This window comes from Sciurus carolinensis, chromosome 12 (genome assembly GCF_902686445.1).
Source record: "Sciurus carolinensis chromosome 12, mSciCar1.2, whole genome shotgun sequence".
NCBI lineage: Eukaryota > Metazoa > Chordata > Mammalia > Rodentia > Sciuridae > Sciurus > Sciurus carolinensis.
In genome coordinates this window covers 99474021-99494813 of record NC_062224.1, presented here as the reverse complement: position 1 = coordinate 99494813, position 20793 = coordinate 99474021, and the positions used below count along the sequence as shown (strand labels likewise).

Sequence of the window (20793 nt, the reverse complement as noted above, 5' to 3'; positions counted from 1 at the left end):
CATGTTTTGGAAACTTAATCCCCAAAGCCACTATTTGGAGGTGGGGCCTTTGGGAGGTAGAGTTAGTGTGATTGTGAGAGGGCTCCCAGGCTGTCATTTCTGACCTCATCATAGAGGAAGAGAGACCTAACCTAGCATGGTTGTCTGTCTTGCCACGTGATGTCCTCTGTCACGTTTGGAGGTAGCAGGAAGTCCCTCACCAGATGCCAGTGCCATGCTCGTGAACTTTCCAAACTCCAGGACCATGAGTTGAATAAACCCGTATTCTTCATAAATTACCCAACCTGTGGTATTCATTTACAGTATCAGAAAAGACTAAGATACTCATACAGAAGCAAATAATTGAGCCTCTAATATTGAGTATGCTAAGAATGTAAAATGACATGATAAAGCACATAAAGAAACTCTAAAGCTGTATAGATTCAGAAACATAAGAATAGGAGATGGTGGAATTAGTAAAGAAAGTGCTTATGTAGGTAGAAAAATACACACTGGCCTGAGGGGTACATATAAGTAGAAGAGAGGAGAGCATTTTAAGGATATCTCTCTATGAATAAATAACATAAAAACAATTATATGTCTTTGCTCTTGAAATCAATGACGAGTATGATGTGCACATCTATTCACTTTTAACCATCAAATATTGAGCATGTGCTGCATGCCAGACTAAAGACTTTTGAGGCTGTGATATAGTGGTAAACATGACAGCCATTATCTTTGCTTAAATGGAGATGAGGTGCGCTGGGGAGACTCACTTATTAATGAAATAAACAGGTAAACAAAGGAGCCAATATCAAGTAGTGGAACTCCTATGAAGGAATTAAATATTGTGATGTGACAGAGATGAGGAAAGAAGCGAATTAGTCTGGGTGGTCAGTAGTTGCCTCTAAAAGATGAGACAGTCAGTCACATGAAGGTGCAGGGGCAGCATACTTCAAACAAGGTGAGAAGTGTAGATAGGCAGAGTTTAGGGCAGAAATGGGCTTGGATTTACTCTAAGAATGGAAAGAAGCCTCATGGGTGAGGTGATAAGTATTAGGAAATGAGAGCAGAGTCATAGATGTGGGCAAACCACACAGATCCTTGCTAGCCATAATAAAGTGCTGACTGACCACTAGGTGGCCCTCCCTTGTGAAATGTTTGTTCAAGTTTTTTGCCCATTTTTGGCAAGTGTGGTTTTCTTATAATCATACTGTTTAAGGTTCATATAACTTCTTTTATCAGTTTTATAAACATGTTCAGTTTCTTTGAATATTTCTTCCGTTCAATTCTCTTCTTTCACGTGAATGCTAGATTTATTCACCCTATCCCATACATATATTAAAAAGTTCTTTTCTAGTTTTCCTACCCATTTATCTCTTGGTGATTCTATTTCTATCAAATTCTTAAGCTTAGTTTACAAGTCCTGTATCCTTTCTGATACTTTACTATTTTTCCAGTTATATAATTTTCATTTAGTTATTTTGCTTACACATTCTAGTTCTGTAGTGAACTGCTCCAGTGTTTTCCAAAATTTTCTGTAACATTTAAAACTGTTGTTTTTAGTCTATTTCTCTAAATGTATTACGTATTTATATTTAAGACCATGTCTGAGAGCTTCAATACCTTGGTCTATGCATATTCCTTTTTTTTTTTCTCCAACTTGAGGTCAATTTAAACTACTTCTTTGTATGTTTGGTAATTTTTTATAGAATGGTAGACATGATATTTTGACAATTTTAGAATTGCCTTGTAACTCTCTCTTCCCTGGAAAGGATTTGACTTTTTTTTTTTTTAATCAGGCATATAGAAGACAATCAACTCACTTTTAGTCAAGCCATGTCCCTATGGAGTTCACCTTATTCCTAGGGTCTAACCCTTTAAGACTCTTGATAGCATGTCTAGGGTAACTTGGCCCCTCTTCATTAGTGGATCTTAAACTTTATATTCAATACTGGGAAGTTGCTGATATTTATTTTGGCCTCTGAAAGTTTCTTTCTGTTAGATTTCTTGGAAGTTGTCTTTGTGTATAAGAGAAATTTGGGAAATAAATGCTTCTAAGGTTGATTTTATATTATTGTGATTTTACTTACTATGCTTCTCTTTTTCTCTGGCATCTTGAATTTTCATTCTATTTCCTTACAGCTCCTAATCAGTATTCCCTCCTCGGGTCAGGAAGATAATTCCAAGTTGTTGCCAGCTGCTTTCTCATATGTCCCTATGACCAGCACTTAAAAGTAACAAATGCTTCTAATGATAATATCTGTAGAGAAAGTCTAGGTCATCTCAATGAATTTTTCTTTTCTCAAGAATTTTGGTCATATTTTGCCAATCTCTGATGTCTTCAAAGAGCTGTTTTTAGTTTAGCTTTGTTTCGGTGATAGGTTAGTAAGGTAGCATCTATTCCATCATATATGGAAGTGGATTCCTCTTTATCTTTTAGAATGGTGCTGTTGTCTACACTATTTAGCAGTTTTTTAAATTCAACATTGGACCCCTAAAGTACTTTGAGTACAGACATACATCTGTGTTCCCAGGAGATTTCATTACACTGAATGTTTCCAAAATAGGAGAAGCGTCTGCCCTAATAACCCGCTGCTGTCTTTCCTCTTGGATTGAGAGGAAACTCAGATGAGGCAGCCATTTTGTTTCTATACCATTCACAAAGTACCAAAAGCTATTTAGATACATTACCAGAGCAGCTAGCTGTACATTAAAGTCGCTATTTTAATGATAAGGAATGAATGTATGCACCCATTTTAAACTTTTTATCTTATTTGACAGGATGACATAGCATAGATTGCCCAACTAAATTCTGGATACCTGGCAATACTAGGAAGAAACAGTATGGGGAATGACCTGGGGTGAGCCAGACTTGGAGATTTATAGATCACAGAGAAACCTAGTATGACTGAGGAGTAGAAGGTTGGAAGAAGAGGCAGAATCAATGAATATGGCTCCAGGATTTGAAAACCAATTTGGAGAGACTGGACTTTGACATAAAGCCAATGGGAAGCCATTTAAAACTATTTTTTTTTTAAAGTTTTGAATTTTGAACAGATTACTATATTTCTGTGTGATAAATAGCAGAGCAAAGATTAAAAAGAGGCCATTTAGGAGACTATCACAGTAGCTTGATTTATGGTGACATTAGTATGGATAGTAAGAATCGATTCTTTTCAGAACCTACTTAGAAGGCAGAAAGGACCTGGTAGTTGTGGATGGGCTGGTGGAGAGGGCACTGAGGAGTGCTCCATCCATTGAATAGGAGACATTGAAACAGGAGCAGGTTTTTAAGATACAGTTCAGTTTTAAATAATGCTGGTTTTGAGACATCTCTGAGATATGAATATTAAAGTAAACATGTTTAACGATTGCTTACATATATATTCTGGTGATTGGGAGAAAGAACTGGACTGTGGATATAAATTTAGACTCATCATTGTAGAGACGTAGATAAACTGGTGCCAAGGGTGAAGCAGAACGGAGACTGAGGGTGGAGAGTTTCAGGACCAAGGTGCCGTGACAAGTTTCCAAAGATAAATATGTCATGAAGTATAGAGGATTATTTCCCAGGGAGGGTGACGTTGTCTTTAGTATACTGAGCAGCAAATAATATGCCTTCTCCAAAAATATGTTCCAAAAAAATACATACGCAAAAATCCTTGAAAAGATATTCCAGAACAAGAAGGTTTTCCCTGCCTCTTCTCATGATATGCTAAAGAACCTCACAGAAAACTGTCTCCTCTCAAGGAGATGTATAAAAATGATCAGGACACAATGAACATTTATTCAACATATATATTGTACAGTATGCTGTTCTAAGAATCATTTCTATAATTTGCTTGTCAAACCAACTCTTTTAGGTAACTTATCTCCAGTTTATAAATAAGATCAGGTACTAAAAGATTAACAAATTGTCCAAACTCACATAGCTAGCCAGTGGCGAAATTGTAATCTGAAAACTCAGATTACTTTGACTTTGAAGCCCTACCATGTCCTGATCCAGTCCAAGCAAAAGGGATGTAAAGCATGTTGGTTACCTGCAGTAAAATGAGGGTCACTCATTTTACTCCCTGAAAGTCACTGCTGTGGAGTGGGAGGGGCAGAATCCAGAGCAGAATACTTGGCAAACTAGTTGGTGAGAGGTAGGAGCTTAAAGAACGAATTTAAAACACATGACTATAAAGAGGATAGGAACAAAATAATCAAGAGAAGACTTTGCAGAGAAAGTTTTTCTTGCTTATGTGTCGGGAAGTGCCAAAAAAGGAGGGGGCGAGGAAACACATGGATAAGGAGAGTGGTTGTCAGCATCATGAGAGAGAAGACCAGAGAAGACCGAATTGAGTGCATTCATGCAGCTTTTCAAGGTAGCTCCTCTTTGATGGCTTCTCTTTGATCTCTGAGGCGGGAGGTTAAGATCACCTGCTGAGATTAGAGTGCAGGCAGCTGAAGGAAGTGGTCTGAATTTTGAGAATCCAGTAGCTATCCGTGAAGAACAAGAGAGAGTTGACAAGAAGTTTAATGTGAGTTCCTTTAGTAGGGTTCGGGGACTGTTCTAGAATTTATCAGGAGAAGAACAGAGGAAACAAGAACTCTGCCAAAAAGTGTGACCGATGTGATAGACTGCGAGCTAAGCTGGATAGGACTGGAAATGAAGGCAGTGGAAAGCTGGTGGGAGAAAGCAGAGGTGCCACCTGTGGACTCAAAATCCTGATAAGGTGAACACTGGTGTGGTGAGGTCACTGTGCATGTAAGCTGGAAAAAATGGGTGGTATAAAAAACAGGAGGCAATAAAGGAAGAGGAGTTCCTCTTTTTATCTTCACAACATTATGTTTCATTTGCTATCGAAAGCCATAGTCTCTGCCTCTTTATGTCAAGAATCTTAGGGTCATAGAGGTGACAACTTGAAAATTAAGTCCTTTTTCACTGATGGGATGCTGACAGTGGACAGTGCCTGCCCCAGGTAGAGATAAAGACCTCTGTGAAGTTGTCAGGCAGGGAAGCTCTCTGTTAAGGGAGTAAGGTTTCCAAGGCAGAGAAAATGTCTGTTCTCAAACTGTGTTCAAGCATTAGCCATGGAAAGGTTTCCTGGAGGATGGCGGTTAAGTTTCTAGGGAAGTGAGGTTTGTTTTCGTTTGCTCTTACCCTCCCTTTCTGGACTGCTTTCCAGGTTTTGGTCACCCATTCCTCCTTAGATATCTACCCCAACTCCATGGCTGTATTACTTTGAAACTTAACCTTGAGAGGACAATTTTCAGCTTTGTCTGTGGCATTTGACTATATGACATTTGATGAAATTTACCCTTGTGATTTCTTTTACCATTGTTGCTCTTATTTTTCAATCTTAATGACCTCTGTCTCCACTCAACTCCTAAGCATGGTGTGGCCAGGTCTCCATTACCAGTCATAGAAGATGACATTGTGGTTGCTCACTCATATCTACGTTCCTCCTGAGGAACAGAACCTCTTGTCTTAATGGATGTTCATTTTTCAACAGCTAAAATGCTGTTTTAGCCTCTCTCACAGCTAGTTATGACAAGAGTGACCAAGCATCCCAACTTGCCTGAAACCAAGGGATTTTCTGGGGTATGAGTCTTTTGGCAATAAAACTGGGAAGGTTGCAGGAAAACTTGGATGAATTGGTCACCTTACATCTTACTTTTGACCCAGGCTAAGTGAAGGAAGGGTACTTGTGATATAGACATCAGAGAGAGAGAGAGAAAGAAATGGATACACTTTCTATTCCTTTTTCTGCCTGATAAGATATTAAAGCTCCAACAATCATCTTGGAACCTGAATTGAGGAAGTAGAGCAGAAAACCATGTGCCTTGTTTCTGATGATCATTTCAGTCTTAGTTTGCTTCCATTATTTTGGATTTTTTTTAACTGAACCTAATCTCAGAGATTATGGCTTTCTACTTTATTTTTTTAAATCATTCTTTATGCTTCAAATGTAGAAGGATAACCTGTTTCACTTTAATGGCATGAAACATCACTGTCTCTTATTTTTTCTTTTTTTTTAAATGGAGCTCTAGATTCATATATATAGTTCTCTTATACCATTCTACTTAATTATTCCATAAAGGTGTATTCCTCCATCTGGATTGCTTATTTTGATGTGTAGACTGATCTTCAAATTGTGTAAGACAAGTCTGGTTGTTGTTCTTAAATCTCTTTTGATCTCACATTCAATTAATGACTGCTCTCCAGAATATATATGTCTCTCTATATGTGTGTGTATATGTATATGTAAATATATATATGTATATATATATATATATTTATATGATCTGACCATTTGACTCTAATTAGACTTAAATTGGTTTAGCTTGTCCTTATCTCCCATGGATTATTAGCTTGTCTCAGATATTTATAAAGTACTACATTGTTATTGAGAGTGACTTTCAGAATTATCCTTCTTTAAGAATATAACTTTGAGCATGTGCTTTTCTGTATTAACATCCTTAACAATTGCCTTCAGTTAGAATATTAAGTCAATAGTTAGGTCTATGATGTGCTTCAAAACTGACTTGCTCTTCTTCTGCCATATCATCTTGTGCCAGTCCATCACAAGGATACTGGCACTGGTCAGTGCTAGTCCATGAGTAGTGATGGTGGCCTAGTACTCTTGTACTACACACACACTGGCTTCTAAACATGTCAGACACCCCTTCCCTGCAGAGATGGTGCATATGAAGTTTCTTCTACTCAGAACATCCTTCTAACAGTGACCAAATGCTGAAGAAGAGGTTTCCAAATTTCTTGGTTCACACCACCTTCAGTGACTCAGTAATTATTCACATTGCTCATAAGGGGTTATTAAATATTTATGTACTAACAACTCAGTAGCTACTTTAAAAAGTAAGGTACTTACATTAAGAAAAAATAATTTACATTTCTTTCTTAAATAGCCATGATTAATTATTAATGGGCTGTGTACATCAATTGGACATTAGACAACTCCTCAAACTTCAGCATTGGATTAGCCTTTGCCACCTTCATTTTTATTCCACATTGATTTTTTTATGGCAATTTTTAAAATTTTTTTTAAAATTCAGAAATGACAGAAAATCCTGCCCTACAAAGATACTACATCATCAAAAGGAATATACTATGATCTAATATTAAAGCTGTGAACTACCTTGAGCTTGTAGTTTGCATGTTATCTGACACAGCTATGTTTTCCTAGAAATTTAAAAATATTCCATAATTCTTCAGGTTGTTTGCAGCACAGGCCTTGGTACATTTATTGGGAACAATGATGCTAAAGAAGGGCATTGAAAATAGTGTCATAAGAATTTATTCTTTAATTAGAATTTAATGAAATTTATGCTTTCATTGAAAATATATATTGATTGTTGTGTCCAAGACATAATAATCAGCAAGTCACTGCAAACTAAGTCTGTACATCTAATATTCTTTCCTAGACTTCACTGTAAATCTAAGAGTTTCTGCATTAAATATTTGAACTTAAAGATTGAACTACATATATCAAATTATTAGGGAAAGTTGAAATCAAGACTAAAATATAAACAAAGGAAAATTCTCCCCTATATAGTGACTTTACTAAATTTGTGCAGCTCAGTTCTCTTGTAAGTTGAATAAGTATAGATTCAGGATTCTTTTGTATATTGGCTTTGTTTTTTCAGTACTGGGGATCAAATCATTAAAAACCCAAGCCTTTTACATTTTTATTTTGAGACAGGGGCTCGCTTAGTTGCAGAGGCTGGCCTTGAACTTGTGATCCTCCTGCCTCAGGTTTTGGAGTAGCTGGCATTATTACAGGTGTGTGTCACCACACCTGGCTGTGTATTGAGTTTTAAAATATAAAACAGGAGAATGGTAACATCATTGCCTCCATTGCATCAGTCACTGTAGAAGTCCTGACACAAAGCTTGGCAGGGGCTTGCACCAGCAAGAAAGCCAGGCTGGACTCCAACCTCAGAACGGAATGATTCTGCACGAAGCATGGGTAGTTAGTGAGGTATCATCTGGCAACTCTGACCCCATTTGTACCAAGGACTCGCAGGGAGTTTGTGCTGCTCCCGAGTCTGGAGCTTTTGAACAGAGGTATATTATAAGCAGAGACATAAGATGGCTGTGGATCCATAAAACATATTATTAAACTGTATCTCTGTCGTTTTAGAGCTGTTGTGAAAACAATAAATAAGTTGCTTTGCTCATTTTTTTTTAAAGGGTGAAGTTAAACAAAATTGACAATATAACTAATTCAATTTTATCTGCATTTGAGTCAATTTTAGGACAACCAATACAAAGTAAGAGGTGAGAGATAAGCATCATGAAAAAAAAAAAAAAAACTAAATTCATGATTCATCTTTGCCAAAAGATGGTGCTCATGTATCTGTTAAGCCTCTGTAGGCAGCTACGAAGAGGAAGCAACATCCTTTCAATGAAGGAGATGTGAAACGTAAGGCTGGAGAATAATGGAAATATGCTCTCATTGTTTCCATATTGCATTTGAAATGCAAACAACTTAATTTAAAAGATACATTTTCCTGGAAAGATGTATTATTAAACAGCAGCCTCTGAGAATGAGTTAACATACAAATTAAAACACTTGTAAAAGAAAGGCAGGATTCTGCAACCATTTTATTATCTTCCAGTCCAACAACAAAACTGGAGTGAAAGTATAAGGATGGAAAAAGAGGAAATGGTAAAATAATACATCACAGCCTATTTTACAAGCTCACTCCAAATGCAGAATTTCATTGTTTTGCTATATAAAGAGGAAGGCTGGACTTTCTACATCTGCATCAGATGCGTAATTTAGCATCTTCATTTACAATGCATAATTTAGCATGTTTGTTTGCAAGTATTGAGCAACTACTGTATGCCTACATTGTGATAAGTATTGTACATTCAGGATTTTACTTCATATCACAGTCTTAGGAAGCACATACTACACTTATATCCGTCATAAAGAGAGGGAAAGCGAAGCTCCTTCAGTGTTTGGCTACACTTCAGCAGCCCATATTTGAGTCCATCTAATTCCAGACTTCACAATCTTGGTCACTGTACTCTATCAGTTCTGCAAATATTTTCTTTAAAATATCCCAGGTTTGTAGACTGCACAATTTCGACCATCCCCTATTGCTGTTACTCGCGTGTGTCGTCCATTACTTCTCACGAACCCATTTGAAAATGGAAGACACATGACCTAGAGTCCTGTGTCATGAACAGAGTGCTATGTTTCCCTCTAAATGTTGGGAAAGTTCTTTCATCTAGAAAATAGTGCTTATAAAATAAGCAATAGGACTAACTTCAAGCCCTGGGAGGTATAGAAATAGTGTAAATATAGAGCATTCAGCATATGGGAGTAATTATTATCGGACCAGATCTACAGGCAAACTCTAAATCATCAGTGAGCAAAGAAAGTCTTACACAGAAAATCACCAAGGCAAACATTCATCCATCCTTGGGGTAAAATTAGAAAATATACTTCTGTATAGGTATGTTCAGCTCTCTATTATCCACTAAGTATATAGCCTCAGAATTAGCCATATAAATATGATTTTTAAGTTGCAAGATAATTCTTTGCTAAGAGACTCATAAAATGATCCGTTCTGAAGTTGCAATTTGTTTTAATGCATTTATAATGTGATGCAACTGATGTGTTTTGTGAAGTAAATTACATAAAGTGAGATGAAATTTAAACTATTTTTCCAAATCATCAAATCCTAGTCATTTCATTATCAAATCCAGATTATGTCAAACTCTGTGGTGTTAATTACTTTGCACATTTCTTTTACCCATAAAGTTCTAGATTAGTTCATCTCCTGGGAAAAGCCGGCAACAAATCCTATCTGAATCAAATCTTACTAAATTTAAACAATTTTCTTGGAAATAAATGCACAACAAACTTGTTAAGCTAGGGCTACATACACAATTATAAATTTGCTTGTTTCTTTGCATATTTTGTATTTTTACTAATATCATATTTAATTTAAACTCATATGTGTTTCCAGATATCTAACTATGGCTATTTCCATTATGTTTTTTCAACCCTAATTCTCAAGTATAACTTAAATTTGAAGGTTCCCCAAAGTCATAATACAAATGTATGTTTAAAAAATCCTTAGTCCCTTGGTGAATTTATTTTAACACATCACCTCTTGCATTTCATTACATGGATTAGTCTTTAAAAATGGAGAACAGCTGGCCTTCGCTTGCTGTATGACTTCCTCCCATACTCTTCTCTAGGCTAAATAACCCCAATTCCCTCAGCCTCTCATCCTAAATCCTATTTTCTAACATTTAAATCACTCTGCTGATCAACCTGGCCCTCTTCAAATTTACTCACCTCTCTGTTATGCTAAGCAGTCATAATTCATTAACCAGTTTTCAATCAGTAATAAAGCAGCTGCCACTCACTGTGCTCCCTGTGGTATAGGAAATGGCTCACACAGCACAGTCACTGATGCGCACACAGAGTTTTTTCCCAACTACACTTTGGACCCACATTTAAAAAAAAATAATCTTTTATGTCAATTTAAGGATTTATATAGTGTGCAGAATGTGCCAAATCTACTTCATTCTTTCATGCCACTGTGTTTGCTATCTGTAGTGTTGGTGGCTGGTGAATCATACAGACCTGTCCACTCAGGGCTTGTAGTTTTGTAAAGGAGTCGCATAATAGATGAATAGAAATAAACTGCAATTTTTATGGAAAATGAAATATTAAAATTTCCAGGAAGAAAACTAAAGGGCCTCAAAAACAGAGCAAAGTTTAGGCACAGGGTATGAATGACACATAAGAAATCAAGGTTGGTTATATATTTTTTTTTTGGCTGAGCAAAAAAAGGTCAGAGTTGATAACAATAATAATGATGCTGATAAATGGTCCTGTTTATTGTATACTTACTTGGTAATCATGTACTATACCATCCACTATATATACATTATCTCACTTAGCTATCACAAAAACATCATCCAATGGCTAAGCAGCAAGGCCTGAAGTAAAATCAGGTCATTGTGACTCATAGCTTAATTTCTTAATCCTGATGTAGTCAATTAGTGTATATATATGTATATATTCATATACAATATACACACATATATATACACACATGCATATGTATTCTCAGTTAGGATACTGTGCATACATATACACACACATATTCTCAGTTTGGCCTCATTCCTTAGTGTAGTATGCATATGTATTCAGTAACAAGGCCAGATTGAAATATTTAGTAGTCCCAGTTATACAGATATTCTGTCAAATTGATGTTCTAAAAATATATTCCCGACATTTATTTGGGAGACAGGTTAAGCACAGCTAGGGTAAGAGTAGGAGAGGAAATCCTCAGCTTCTTCAGTGATTCTGAGGAACTATACTCTGTAAAACAAATGCTTTGTCATCCTAGGACAAGTCTGCTCTTTCCAGAGGGTCTTTCACCCTCATTGGTAGTCTCACCCTATAACTCCAGTCAAGTCATTCCACAAAGAATTTCCTCCAATCCTGATAGTACTCTCCCTGGGAATATTAAAAAGACACTCTTGTTCAAGAATGGTACCTAGGTATTTTTGCTTTTTAATAGCATCTGTTGATATTGACGATTTGACAAGAGTATTCTCCATTTTAATCCAGCTACTTAAGGAAGCAGTGTTGAATTGCAGTGTCAGGAAGAAAGGATTTCACATCTTGAATCTAATGAGGCTGTTATTTACTCAGGGCACATGAATCTCATGAAACAGACTCTACTATCCAGGAGAACTAAGGAAAAAATATGGAGAAAATCCATGCTTTCTTGTCGAGGTTGCCCAAGTTCCTACTGAGTTCATAATGATATCCTTGCTCACTGTGTGATCTAGTTAATTTCTTCATAATCTCAGTGTGTTTGGCATAAAGTTTGCGTGATGAAAAATGTTCTAGAAGACCCTCAAAGATAGTTTCTCCCATTGGCCATGGATGACTCTATTTAATCATGAAAAATGGCGGATGAACTTCAAGGTCAGGGCTGATCACAGTTCCTGCTTCCTGGTTTCTCCCCAGAGGTTGCCAACTCTATTCATCTTTTGCTTCTCTCGTCTGTTTATCCCCTTTCCACATCACTGCTTCTGCCGTCTCCCGCTCCCATGCGCTCCTGTTTCTCTCCCACCCCCCTTTCACACACTCTTCCCACACTGCAACAGAGAAGCTTCCTGGCAAAGAAATGGTGATGCTTTTTATCATTTCTGCTCCTGCTCCTATTCCCAACAGGGATGCCCCTCTTTGGGTACTTTGCATTCTGAGACTGGCCTTGGCTTGCTTAGAATTAGTGATCCTCTTCTGGCTAAATGTGTGATATTCTGCGCTCTTTCTGTAGGAGACAGAGTCAGGCTCATTATGTTGAAATAATGTTTGCAGCTTAAAAGTTCTCAAACAGAACCTTGAGCTCTTCAGGGAAAAGATACTGTAATAATCCAATAAAGAATGAATACATAAATAATAATAGGCTGGTCAATGCTCACTATAGTGAAACGATTGTATTATTATTTTTTTTTTGCTGCTGTGTAAGAGACACTATCAAATTATAATTTTTCAAAAATATGATAGTCTTATTAAAAGAAAGAAGATTATCAGATATTTCCCTTCTCTCCTGAGGATACAATGAAGAAGTGGGTTTAAATTGTTGTTGAAGGAATCTGGGTTAAATACAGTTTGTTTCAACATGGTTATTATATTTAAGTAAATCTAATCAGTATGCCGGGGTCATTAAAAATGAATTGATGAACAAACAGACCTGCAAATAATGTTCATCCCAATTTCCACAAGTGATTCCCATGCCATGGGAACATTCCTTACCTGCTGGAACAGCCTGTGTGTGGGAGGAGGACAACTATACCAAGTTGAAAGTTTGTCCTTGACTTGTGTGATGAGCTGCATTGTGCCACACATGGGCTTGTGGATCAAAACCCTCATATCTTCTAAACTCAGTTTAATTTTATGATCTTGGGCAACTTATTTTTTTTCTTTGGATCTTGGTTTTCTCAACTTGAATTCGAGGATGATAAGTCCTCAATTAGTAAGCAATTAAAGGAGAACATGTGGAAAGTGTGTGGCATGTGACTGGCACACATCAAGCCCTGGTAACAGTGGCTTAAGTCAATCCTACAGTCCTAATAACTGTGGGTTAAGTCAACCCTATACTCTCATTGTTCAGATGTCACTAGATCTCAGATAGGTTTATAAGAACAACTGACTCTTTTACCTCAATGTCTTCTTCTTTTTTCCTATCAAAAATTAATTGACCAACTCCCACGTATCATGTTATACCTGGGCACTCCAATCAAAACTGAAAAATATATCGTCTGGTAAGAGTTTGGGGCAAATGTGTTAAAGACGGTTTTTGATAAAGGCTTCATAAAGCAGTGTACTAATTGGCAGTCTGGAAGATTGAGTAGCTCACAGCACAGCAGAGTTGAGAACATCTGCTAATAATGTTGGAAATCAGCTCCTTAAGATGTTTTTCTGTGGCTGAAATGCAACTTAGCTCTCAACGACCTATTATGGTTTAGATGTGTGGTGTCCCCCAAAACCTAATGTGTGAAACAACACAAGAAAGTTTAGAGATGAAATGACTGGGTTATGAGAGTCTTAACCTAATCAATGCATTAACCCACACTGGACAGTAACTGTAGGCAGGTAGGGTGTGGCTGGACAGGTGGTCCTTTGGGGTATGTATTTTGTCCTTGTTAAGAAGGGCTCTCTTTTTGTTTCTTGCAGGCTGTGCTCCCAGCTGCTTTCCTCTGACACCCTTCCACCTTGATGTTCTGCCTAACATTAAGTCCCAAGGAATGGAGCTGTCTGTTTATGGACCATGAGACCCCTGAAATGGTAAGACTCCAAATAAACTTTGCTTCCTTTAATTGTTCTTGTCAGGTCTTTTGGCCATAGCAGCAAGCTTTCTCAAGAATGTATCAAGGGTACTATCTTCTTGCATGTGATAACATTATTTGGGGCTTCTAGGTTCTTTTGTTTGTTTTTAATCAATCATCTTTGGTTGAATTTAAGAATCAATGAAAGTAAGATTTATGATTAGGTATTTTTTCTAGATTTCTTCTTATAAACTTTCAAAATAAAGAAATAAAAAGGTACACATACACTGAAACAGAAGAATGACTGAGATTAGCTAACGAAAGAAGTCAACTTCTTAGAAACTCAAAGGCAGACCATGCATGTTGACTAATTCATCAGACAGGAGAAACTAACTAACTTTAGGCTCCAGGGAGTAGGGGGAACCTAGCTGTAAATATCCTCTGTGGAAGTACAAAATTACTTGAGGACTGAAATTTGAGTGACTGGTTACCTGAGCAAGCAGGGGTCAGTCGTCGGAGCTGAAGGTGGGACTCAGTATGTTTTTAAACTTTCCAGATCTCCTCCCTAACTCCCCACTGGTAGATGACTTGACTTGAGTTTGACTTTCAGTTCAGGTAAAATTATCAGATCGACTGAATGTATTTGTAGTAGGTGGTCGGGACTTGCTATTTAAACTGGGGGATTTAATATGAACGTACTCACATGAAGATAAAACCCATCCCGCCTCATCCTGTTCCTTCCTTTTCCCCTTCCTTGGGTGCAGAGAGCTTATGTTATTGGCATCCTTCTCGTCTGCCTCACCTCGCTCCCCATCCAAGAAGATTTTAAAAAAGATTCCACTGTTGAATAAAATAACCAGCCCAAGATGATACCCACGGTCCCTTTAAGATCACCTTAGAGAGCAATTATTTACAACCTTGTCTGCATATTAGTCTCTTGGAGGAGGTTTTATGTAGCCTGAAGCTTGTGTCTCTCCTCAAATCAATCGAGTCACATATCTGGGGGTAGGGCCAAAGAAGACTGCCTTTTTTTTTTTAAAGCACTCAGCAGCTGTACAGTGAGGTCCATCAGTCAACAAACTTTGTCCTTTTACACAGAGCTGGTCACATTGCTTTTAATGCTTCTTTCATTGTCATGAAGCACTTGAAGGAAACCTTAATGTGAAAGAGAGATAAAAACTAACAGAAAAAAATGAAACCGCAGAATTCACAGAAGCAATGCAGGAAGGAGATGGACACTCAAAATTCTAGAATGAATTAAGAAAATGTTACATGTATGAAAAAAGAATACATCACTATGTAAAAGATAGAATCGAAGAATTTCAGTGCCAATCTATTCTGAAATGCTTGGCGTTCACTTGAGTTGGCCAGCTCTGCAGTGGATCCCCACCCCTGCGTCCAACCTCATCCCTCTCCACCCAACTCTGCTGCCATCAGCTCTAGCACCCCTGGGTGCTCAGCCTCTCCCTGTCCAGCCCCAGGCCCAGGTTCCTTCTGACCTTGGAGCTTCATGCTTCAATGCTGTGACTTCTCCTAGCCTCAGCAGGCTCTCTCCTCATCTTAATGACGACACAGATTTCGCCCCTTTAGCCCACTCTTCCTCTTTCCTTAAGAAGGAATTACACAAACCCTCTGTATAATAGCTTCCCAATAATAATGTGTATCTTTCTCTTACGATTCACCAGAGAGGTTATGGTATTTGAATTCTGTGTTTTCTTGAGCAAATGACTTCATTTCTCTGAACATCAGTTTCTTCTTTTCCAAATGAGGTTAAAAATAAGGAGTACCAAATGCAATTACTATATACATTCCCTGATGCATGGTCAATATATGTATTGTACAGTTGCATGTAAGAAGCAGGTTCTGAACTTTTCCTTGCCTCTTCTATGATCCATTGCACTGAGTTAAAAGATCCACCTTCTGCGTGTCTGTTTATTTGGTCATTGGCTTGTTTTGTGATGCTCTGTTGGTATTGGGCCATTAGGAGAGACGATGTCAACATGTGTTCAGCCAAGCTAAGGGTCACCTATAATAGACATGGACATAATGGCCTCTCCCAACAGCCACTAGAAAATCAGCTCCATCTCTGTTTTGCAGATCTCTTCTAGTTTCAACTCATCTTCTAAGTGTGGCATGTGAATGTCGTTCTGCAATTCTCATGCTGACTGCCCTCCTTTAATTGCTGTACCCCCATCTGGACCTCTTATCTCCATCTTCCTGGAACTTCAAACCACACCTGTCTCCTCACTCTTTCTCATCTAGAGGTTGACAGACAGTGGGAGGCACTCTATCCCATCTATTCACTTTTCCTTCTATTATGGTGGGAAAATCTCATTTGTTCCATTCACCATCTTTAATTTTTTGTTCTCTGCAGTCTAGACAGAAGATAAAGCAACAAGCAACAATTGCAATAATAACAGCTTTCTACTGTTTCTCTCTCTTTGTAAGCTTGATGTAATAATCCAAATCCCACCCCCTCCCCCCAGCACACCATAGATAGAAATTTTGGGGACATGATTACTATTTCAGGATAATTTTCTCACTATGCACACTTGAACTGATAGTGATTGCAAATCTTATTTTAAATACTTGCCATTGGCCCAAATCTTCCATTAGAATGTCATCCTACCTGAAGACCTTGGCTATATTTTGGACATTTATGTTTTACTAGTTAGACACAGTACTTGGCACTTTCTTTTAAATGACCATACTTCCAAATACTATAAATGTCACTTGGGACCAGATGATGCTCCATTATCCTTAAAATTATTTTGTCCACTTATATTTTTTTTTATTAAAAAAAATTAAGGAATGTAAGTTTGGCGACATCAGTGCCACCATGTGTTCATGTTCACACAATAACTTTGATGTGTTTTCTTTTCAATTTAAAAATTCAGTTGCAGAAGTGAAGGCTGAATATCCAATGTCCACACTCCAAAATCCAATCACCTGCAAATGAAGTGATGTGCTAGCGCTACGGAGAGTTGTGTGCTAGGGTAGCACTTGTCCAGCATGCACACAAGTTACCCAGGGATCTTGCTAAAGCGCAGCCTCTGATCCAGGGGGCCCGAGAGCCTGCATGACTAGGCAGCTTCCAGATTATGCTGATCTTTCCAGTTTATGGTCCCTACTTTGAAGAAGAAGGCTCTAGGTTATAAAATGTAAGAAGCCTATGGGTTGTAGAAACAAAGCAAATGGATTATAATTTCTATAATATGCCGTCAGCATGGGGGAAAACAGTTGAAACAGGAGTCGTAATGACAAGTACAGAACATTATAAAGATTTCAATAACTTTTACTGACATTATATAATCACAACATAAGTAACATTTCTCTTAGTGACAAGATAACTTTATTCATTGGTGATTGTTGAAGTGTCTGATGATTGCTTTTTAATTTCTTCAGGTGTTGCAGTAAAATTTAGGGAAATTTCTTCTTTGCTTATATAATTGTTGGTAATATGTACGTTTGACTGTCATGGAAATTCTACTTTATTACAAGTGACAATTATAAAATTATAGTGATGAAACATCAAGTCCCAAAGAATCTGTTATTTTTTTTTTGGCCTATGAATCATTTACAGTTAAATTGCCACATGTAGGTTTATTTTTAGTTGTAGTAATGAGAAATCGCAACATCTGCAGTTTACAAAAAAGATTAAGTTTCTTATTTCTAGAGAAAAATCTCATCATAGATTCATTCCTATTAAGAAAATTAAATATATTCAAGATCGGGCACAAAAAATTATTAATCATTTTAAAGTACTTTGTAAGCAACACTTTTTTTTCATATTGTGTCATGATTTTTATTTGTAATATATAGTGGTAAAAATTGGGGTATGTTTGCTAGACCATAAAGTGGCCTTGCATTTTGTATTGAAAAATGTCTACATCAAAAATATCTGAGGGTGTTGCTGTTTAAAATTTGAATCAATTTCATAGGAATTAAGAAAATTTAATAAGCTTAAATGTCTCATAGAAATTGTTCAACAGATCATGAAGCAAATGTCTCCTCTGATGTAAAAAGATAATTTTCAATAATATTTAATGAATTGAAAAAGAAATGATGCTGTTTTTTCCAGCAAGGATACTACCGAATGCCTAGACTCCTGTGCTTGCTACTAGCTCTGAGTGCTTGCCACATCTGTTTCATTTCACTGACTCTGAGCTCAGGAAAGCAGCAGAAGGTTTGCTGGATTATACACATGGACTTAGAAGCAGGTGTGTGTGCGGACACACACACACACACAAACACACGGTCACTCTGTATGGTTATTATGATTATTCAAAATTAAGTTTGGGGTAGAAAATGCAAGGTTTAAAAGAGTTATATCTATTGCTTCAAGTTCCTATAATTCACATTTTTTTTTCTAAGTAGTTTTGGGGAGGTCGTTATTAATGGTGTTGATGTTTATTTATATATTTATAGTATGTTGAAGTCTACGGTATCCACATATAGACTTCACTTATCTGAAGAACTGTTCTTCAAAATGGACTTGCACAACTGAGGTTGAAGGACAGTTTTTTTAATTTGTCAATTCTTAGAATAGCAAAAAACACAAGTCTATTCAACATTGTCCTTGAAACTCTAGCCAGAGCAATTAGGCAGACTAAAGAAATTAAAGGGATACAAATAGGAAAAGAGAAACTTAAGCTATCACTATTTGCTGATGACATGATTCTATATTTAGAGGATCCAAAAACCTCCTCCAGAAAACTTCTAGACCTCATCAATGAATTCAGCAAAATAGCAGGCTATAAAATCAACACGCATAAATCTAAAGCATTTTTATACACAAGCGATGAAACAGCTGAAAGGGAAATGAGGAAAACAATTCCATTTGCAATAACCTCAAAAAAAAAAAATGCTTGGGCATCAGTCTAACCAAAGAGGTAAAAGATCTCTACAATGAAAACTACAAAACATTGAAGAAAGAAATTAAGGAAAACCTTAGAAGATGGAAAGATTTCCCATGTTCTTGGATAGGCAAAATTAATATTGTCAAAATGGCCATACTACCAAAAGTGCTGTACAGATTCAATGCAATTCCAATTAAAATCCCAATGACGTACCTTACAGAAATAGAGCAAGCAATCATGAAATTCATCTGGAAGAATAAGAAACCCAGAATAGCTAAAGCAATCCTTAGCAGGAAGAATGAAACAGGGGGTATCGCAATACCAGAACTTCAACTATACTACAAAACAATAGTAACAAAAACGGCATGGTATTGGAACCAAAATAGACAGGTAGATCAATGGTACAGAATAGAGGACACGGACACAAACCCAAATAAATACAATTTTCTAATACTAGAAAAAGGTGCCAAAAATATGCAATGGACAAAAGATAGCCTCTTCAACAAATGGTGCTGGGAAAACTGGAAATCCATATGCAACAGAATGAAACTAAACCACTATCTCTCACCCTGTGCAAAACTCAACTCACAATGGATCAAGGACCTTGAAATCAGACCAGAGACCCTGCATCTTATAGAAGAAAAAGTAGGTCCAAATCTTCACCTTGTTGGCATAGGATCAGACTTCCTCAACAGGACTCTCATAGCACAAGAAATAAAAGCAAGAATCAATAACTGGGATAGATTCAAACTAAATAGCTTTCTCTCAGCAAAAGAAACTATCAGCAATGTGAAGAGAAAGCCTACAGATTGGGAGAATATCTTTGCCACTCATACTTCACATAGAGACTAATTTCCAGAATCTATAAAGAACTCAAAAAACTCTACACCAAGAATACAAATAACCCAATCAACAAATGGGCTAAGGATATGAACAGACACTTCACAGAAGAAGATCTACAAGCAATCAACAAACATATGAAAAAAATGTTCACCATCTTTAGTAATAAGAGAAATGCAAATCAAAATAAGATTCCATCTCACCCTAATTAGAATGGCGATTATCTATAAGATGCAAGGTCTCTGGTCTGATTCCGAGATCCTTAATCCATTTTGAGTTGAGTTTCCTGCAGGGTGAGAGATATGGGTTTAGTTTCATTCTGTTGCATATGGATTTCCAATTCTCCCAACACCATTTGTTGAAGAGGCTATCTTTTCTCCATTGCATATTTTTGGCCCCTTTGTCTAGTATGAGAAAATTGTATTTATTTGGGTTTGTGTCCATGTCCTCTATTCTGTACCATTGATTCACCTTTCTATTTTGGTACCAATACCATGCCGTTTTTGTTACTATTGCTTTGTAGTAGAGTTGAAGATCTGGTATTGCGATACCCCCTGCTTCACTCTTTCTGCCAAGGATTGCTAAAGCTATTCTGGGTTTTTTATTCTTCCAGATGAATTTCAGAGCTTCAACATGTTGGCTTAGGACCAGACTTCCTCAACAGGACTCCCATAGCACAAGAAATAAAAGCAAGAATTAATAACTGGAATAGATTCAAACTAAAGAGCTTTCTCTGAGCAAAGGAAACTATCAGCAATGCGAAGAAAGAGCCTACAGAGTGGGAGAAAATCTTTGCCACTCATACTTCAGATAGAGCGCTAATCTCCAGAATCTATAAAGAACTCAAAAACTCTATACCAAGAATGCAAATAATCCAATCGACAAATGGGCTAAGGAAATGAATAGACACTTCACAGAAGAAGATCTACAAGCAGTCAACAAACATATGGAAAAATGTTCAACATCTCTAGTAATAAGAGAAATGCAAATCAAAACCACCCTAAGATTCCATCTCACCCCAATTAGAATGGTGATTATCAAGAATACAAGCAACAACAGGTGTTGGCAAGGATGTGGGGAAAAAGGTACACTCATACATTGCTGGTGGGGCTGCAAATTAGTGCAGCCACTCTGGAAAGCAGTGTGGAGACTCCTTAGAAAACTTGGAATGGAACCACCATTTGACCCAGCTATCCCACTCCTTGGCCTATACCCAAAGGACTTAAAATCAGCATACTACAGAGATGCAGCCACATCAATGTTCATAGCTGCTCAATTCACAGTAGCCAGACT

General features: G+C 37.2%; 1 long non-coding RNA gene across 1 annotated transcript in view; it reads left to right on the top strand.

Moving 5' to 3' along the window:
* Positions 1-4494: 4494 nt before the first annotated feature.
* The window catches only part of LOC124961116 (uncharacterized), a 30617-nt gene continuing 14318 nt past the window's right edge, over positions 4495-20793 (top strand). The window contains exons 1-2 of the long non-coding RNA XR_007104240.1: positions 4495-4700; positions 13710-13820. This is a non-coding gene — a long non-coding RNA (uncharacterized LOC124961116). The remainder of the gene's footprint in view (positions 4701-13709; positions 13821-20793) is intronic.